This window comes from Vanessa cardui, chromosome 12 (genome assembly GCF_905220365.1).
Source record: "Vanessa cardui chromosome 12, ilVanCard2.1, whole genome shotgun sequence".
In the NCBI taxonomy this organism is placed as follows: Eukaryota; Metazoa; Arthropoda; class Insecta; order Lepidoptera; family Nymphalidae; genus Vanessa; species Vanessa cardui.
In genome coordinates, this window is record NC_061134.1 from 9957341 (window position 1) to 9963940 (window position 6600).

The following is a 6600-nucleotide window of genomic DNA, read 5'->3' on the forward strand; positions in this document are numbered from 1 at the left end:
AATTTCTTGCTAGATTTATTAGGCTTATTATTTATTATCTAAAGTAAATGAAATGATTTTGTTTAAATAATAGTAATCCATATTTTATTTTATATATTAATTATAATTTTGTGCATATTTCCATGTTAGTCTGTGAACGTACCACCTAGAAACACGGATTCTATTAAATTATCTGTTTTGTATAGGATACTATTTACAATTACAAAAAAATAGTTAATGTGTACTCTAACATAAATAGTAAATTAAAAGTATTAAATATATATATATATATATATATATATATATAGTTACTAAAAAGATTGATATTTATTTAAGAGTATAAAAATTAGCAAATAAAAACACATAAACACTATAAAAATAATTTTATGATATTCATAAATATTTTTTAATGTATGTATTTCTTTAATCATTAAAGTAACCTGTTAGATACAAACGAAAACTATAAACATGTTATTTATATTACAATATTTACCTTACCTTTGTCATTTATTGATATACCTATATATTTTTTTTTTGCGGAAAAACTTACCTTATATTAAAATTCAATTTAAAAATAGCACAATTTATTATACCTTATATATAATTAAGTATAATAAAATGTACGTAATAAACGTATACGTTCAAAGATACTTTATTACTAAAATATAATGTCTAATTGAAGAGTGACAACCTGTTAGCGTTTATTTTTATCTTTTAACGATTACTTAGCGGCTGACGATTTAGAGAGGTTGAGCCCCGTTTACACTATTCCGCGCCGACAAGATTTCAAGAAATATCTTACAAATATAAATAATTAGAAAAATATTTTAATTCTTGTTACAACTGATATGTCTTTAAATTCTTAACGTTTACATGAGGCGTAAATTAAACTTGTGAAATAATTTATTTATTTATTAATATTCAAATACAATAGAATTAGATTAGAATTAATTATATTTGATTAATTTAAAATAGATTGGAGAAGTTCCAATATAGCGTGCTTGTTAACTCATGCTCTCAAAAGAATAACGAACGGAGAATGTGACTCAAATCAAACCATTAGCTAATTAGATGCCTTAAAAGCCTATACTCCAGACATAACATCTTTTTTATGTCTATATTGTTTAATTGTAAGTAAAAATAAATTATATTATACGTATAAAAAAGTTAACTGTCTGTGAATAATACGTCGTTACGTTTTTATGTAAACGAGATAAATTATTTTAATAAGACGTGATTTATTCGCATTTAAAATAAAAAGCTGACAGGTTTTGGGCTAAAAGGTCAAACAGAAAAAAAATTATCGAAACATTTTATCCTATAAAATCCTTACAAACGCACTATTCGCTTCACTAATGAGGCCAGACGTCGTGACATTTGCTTTTTCGTTACAGTTTTTTTATAATATCTACTTTTAATATGTCCTATAGCTTATTATAAAACTGGAATATATTCAAATTAAGATGATACAGATGCAAATCAAATAACTTTTAGACTTCCTTTGTAAAATATAATAATATTTATCATCACTGAATAAATATTACAATAGTAATTTTAAGTAATTAGCTATATTATAATATAATAATATCTTTTACTATTATTATAATCATATCTTTGATCGTGAAATGATTTTATCTCTACGATAGAAACATTTTTCACAACAATAAGAGTCGGGAGAACCGACAACCGTTGGGGAAAAGGTGTTCTAAAGTGGAGACCGCCTCTCGGCAAACGTAGTGTAGGACGTCCTCGGGCACGGTGGAGTGACGATTTACGCAAGGCGGCTGGAAGGAGCTAGATGCGAGTATCCGGAGAAAGACCACAGTGGCGTGCACTTGAAGAGGCCTATGTCCAGCAGTGGTCAAAAAAGGGCTGATGATGATGATGATGATGATGACCTAATTATGATATATGTATATATTTTTTTATGAATTTTTCATCATACGTTATATTTGGGGGAATAATGTTAACAATTCTTATGTTAGGTTTATATTTCAAAAAATCTTAACTATGTCTAGATATTCTACCGATAAACGATACTCAATATCTATTGTTGTGTTCCGGTTTGACAGGTGAGTGAGCCAGTTTAACTACAGGCACAAGGGACGTAACATCTTACTTTCCAATTGCTCATCCGCCGGCCTCTTAAATAGAAAAATTAGTAGATTAAGTTATTCTGTGAACAGAACTCGAAACTCACCGCAGAAAACGATACGATAATTATAAATTTATAGAATACTCGTATCAATTGTATCATCGTACATTGGTTGTCAATATTTTAAGAGTGAAATACAAAGTTATATAATAGCACGCTTTTAACATATACCAAGTATGTAACACAAAAACACACGCACACATTTAATACATATAAAATACAATCACACCTTCTGTTGAAACAAACTTTGGAATTAGGGAAAGAAATAAGAAGTGAATATCAATATAGACTTGATACCATCAAAAGTATTTTGATAAATCATTACATAGTTAACAAAGTCGCTTACCGTTCTTTGAAATTACGTAATGATTTTGATGCGGTTTTTTTAAATGGAGTTTTTAATTCGAGAGGATGCTTTTTGCTTATAATACATGGACAATATAGTAAAGAAACAAAAATATCTGTAGAATATTTAGTATCAGCATTGTAACCGTGCGAAGCTGGGACGGGTTGCTAGTTATATATATCGTAAACAAAAAATAACATTTATAATTAAATATATAAAACATTTGGAAGTATTAATTATATAGTAAAAATAATACAAATGAATATATATTAATCCTTGGCATATAGTATAATTAGACCGTGACATATCAATCTTATATATAATATATGACACGTATTTTAATAAAACAGCTATAAATAATCGGTACGAAATAATCTTCCTCACTTATCCAATATTGGTCTCAAGGTCAAATATATAAACATACTTTGATATTTGGTTATATTTAAAAAAATCAATTGTCAGTCATAATGATTATATGCATGATTTATATTTGTATTTAATTTGAATAATTATATTGATATATAGGCGGCCCTCGAGGGAATAACCGACTAGTATGCCGTAATGGTAAACAGCAACAGACTGCCTCAAGGAGCCTCCTTGCCGCCGTTCGGTGCTTCTGACTCTAAGTGAGCCGAGATGGCCCAGTGATTAGAACGCGTGCTTCTTAACCGATGATTGCGGGTTCAAATCCAAGCAAGCACAACAGAATTTTGAGTCTCTAGCACGGTGGTGTAGGAAAACATCATGAGGAAACCTACATGGGTTCAATTTCAACGAAATTTTGTCACACCTAAATCCATCAACCCGCATTGGAGCAGCGTGGTGGAAAATGCTCCAAACCTTTTCCTCGAAGGGAGAGGAGGCCCAGCAGTGGGAAATTGACAGGCTGCTGTTGTTGTTTGTTGTTGACTTTAAAATAACTTTATTTGTGACATAAAAACTCACTGTACTGTAATAAGGTAATGTCCGCGAAGCAGGAAAATCACTTAGCTTTTGCTGATACTGGATACAGTGATCCACAAAGTTCAATTACACAAAATTCTGATATGAGAATAACCGCCTTAGAGGATATTCTATGGAGTGTAAATTCATTTAAAATGTTAATACAAATACTTAAGTAAAAAAAAATAGTTCAATAAAATCGATTTCCAATAAATACAAAGACACAGGCTCTGTGATAAGAAAAATGTCTGTTATATTATATTGATTCTTATATTTAAATGGTGATTTAACATAACACTTTTATAGAACTTATTGTGTTCCTTGTTCCGCGTTTTAAGAACTTTCAACTTGCCCGGTGAAGCAATGATAGGAACAAAAAAAAATTTCCAACCCGTATCTTGAGTTAATTTTTTTATCCTATTTTAGAACGAACTAAATAATGTAATCGTTAAAACTTTGGCAATTGTTTAGATAGAAGCAGTTTCATTTAGATTGTTATCACGAAACCGTAAGGTATTCTGTTTTCGATTTTTTTTCTTGATTCATGAAGCACTATTGGCAAATATCAAAAAGTCATATGCGACATTGATTCCTATATGAATTATTGAACAAAAAACATTTCTGAAGTATAATTGTTTAGTTGTAAAATAACTCGTATTATCAATAACTTAGATGTAGCATCGGTAAATTCAATAAAACCGATTATTGCCGATTTATACAACCAATAGAAATAGCTCCCATCGCGGCATTCGACGGCTATTCTTCGCTATAGATTATCGCATCAGTGAAGTGTCAAATTGACGAATATATTAGGTCATATGATATTACAAGTTGTTACATGTGTGTAAAGATCATATTCACATAAGAAATAATTATTGATAATTTGGGGTCGCGTACTTAATTCGGATGTGATCGGTTTTACGAATTTTGCCGATGCTACATCTAATTTGTGTTGTAGTATACCATACCATACCACAGGCCGATTACGGGCAGCAACGTCACGAGTGCGAGAAGCTACGTCCTGCGATCGCCAACCCGCCTGCCCACCGTGGCCATTATGGGCAAAATCCTCCATCTACAGTGGCGTGCACTTACAGAGGCCTATGTCCAGCAGTGGACAAAAACGGGCTGATGATGGTGATGATACTTTATACTTAATAATTGTATTAACTTAAAAATTAACTAACATGACTGTATTTTTTTAAATGTTGAAAAAGAGTAACTACTGAGTTTCTTGCCGGTTCTTCTCGGTAGAATGTACTTTCCGAACCGGTGGTAACTTCACTTAATTGTTAAATGACGATTCAAAAGTGCTTGTAAAAGCTCACTTGAATAAAGTATACTTTGATTTTGATTGGTTTTTGATTTTGATCTCACGCGTGAAGTATTGGAAACTGACATACGGTGATACGCTATTTAACGAGTTAATTTTCTAAATGTTGTATTTGCTACTACAGGGCGTAACTTTTTTGGCATTTCACGATCGTGTTCTGCGATTGTTTATGGAATAATCTATATTAACATTATAAATGTGAAAGTAACTCTATCTTTCTGTCTGTCGCTCTTTCACAAACAAACTGAATTTGATGAAATCTTGTATGAAGCAAACTTGAACTAAAAGAAAGGACCCAGGTTACTTTTTTGCCTAACACATGCCAACCAATACCCTAAAACGCGAACAAAGCCGCGGACTACTACTAGTATTCATATAAATTAATAACTTGCAATACAAGTATTAATCACGACGGAAATAATAAAAATAAAATCAAACATGCATTCTACTTATTGGTAAGATCAGCTATGATCACTGATAAGCTATGATGTGAAGTAACAACAACAACCTGTAAATTCCCACTGCTGGGCTTAAGGCCTCCTCTCCCTTTGAGGAGAAGGTTTGGAACATATTCCACCACGCTGTTCCAATGCGGGTTGGTGGAATACACATGTGGCAGAAGTTCTATGAAATTTGTCACATGCAGGTTTCCTCATGATGTTTTCCTTCACCGCTGAGCACGAGATAAATTATAAAGACAAATTAAGCACGTGAATCAGCGGTGCTTGCCTGGGTTTGAACCCGCAATCATCGTTTAAGATGTACGCGTTCTAACCACTGGGCCATCAGGCCACCACACACTAGAAATCAAAATCTATGCCACACATTATAGATTTTGAATGACATAATGAGTATGTGTTACAATGGTCAAATGGTCACGCTATTGTTGTGACCCCGGATCTGACATGATAATAGCTCTTTGAACGATCGCTGTGACCCGTCAGGTAATAATTACCTAGTTTACTAGGTCACCTTGAGAAACACACTTTCGTTGCGATAAGGGCTGTCACCTATTTTACATTAGTAAAAATATACTGTGCTATGTATGTTAATATAATATATGATGATTACTTTATACCAATCAGAATAAAATTTGGGGCACGCTAAAGTATATTTAGAAAGTTATAATAATAGTCCCTATTTTTTATTTCATACAGCAATTGATAACCTGTTATTACGTAGCCACCACAGTCCACATACATCATGGCATTATAAGAAATATTAAAATTCACTTTACATCGATAATCCACCACTGGTTAATGGGATAAACTTTGAGATATTAAGTCCCTCGGGCCTTTAGTTACATTGGATTATTGCCCCTACTTTTACAGCCATTTTTAACTTTGCCGTTTCGTAAATTCAAATCGTTTATAAAATACATTAGTAAAAAAGGCATAGTTTTCGATACAAGATTTTATAGATGATAAAAAAGCGTGGAGTTAATACCTGTTGACTTCCAAGCCGGATATATTAATTTAAATAATTGTATTTAACTAACTTGACTCTGTATTTTTTAAATGTTAAAAAAGAGTAACTACTTAGTTTCTTGCCGGTTCTTCTCGGTAGAATCTACTTTCTAAACCGGTGGTAGCTTCACTTAATTGTAAAATGACGATTCAAAAGTGCTTATAAGACAAGAGCCTACTTGAATAAAGTTTATTTTGAATTTTTTTAAAAACTATATGTATACCTGTATGGCGGTAGAATATACAATGAGCAGGAGGTATCAGACGGAGTTACCGGACGGACTACCAAATAAGTAATGTTATGTGTGTTAATTTTTTTTCAATAATTTTTGACAACCCTGAATGATCAGCGCAAGCGCCTTCTTCTAATGATATCAGG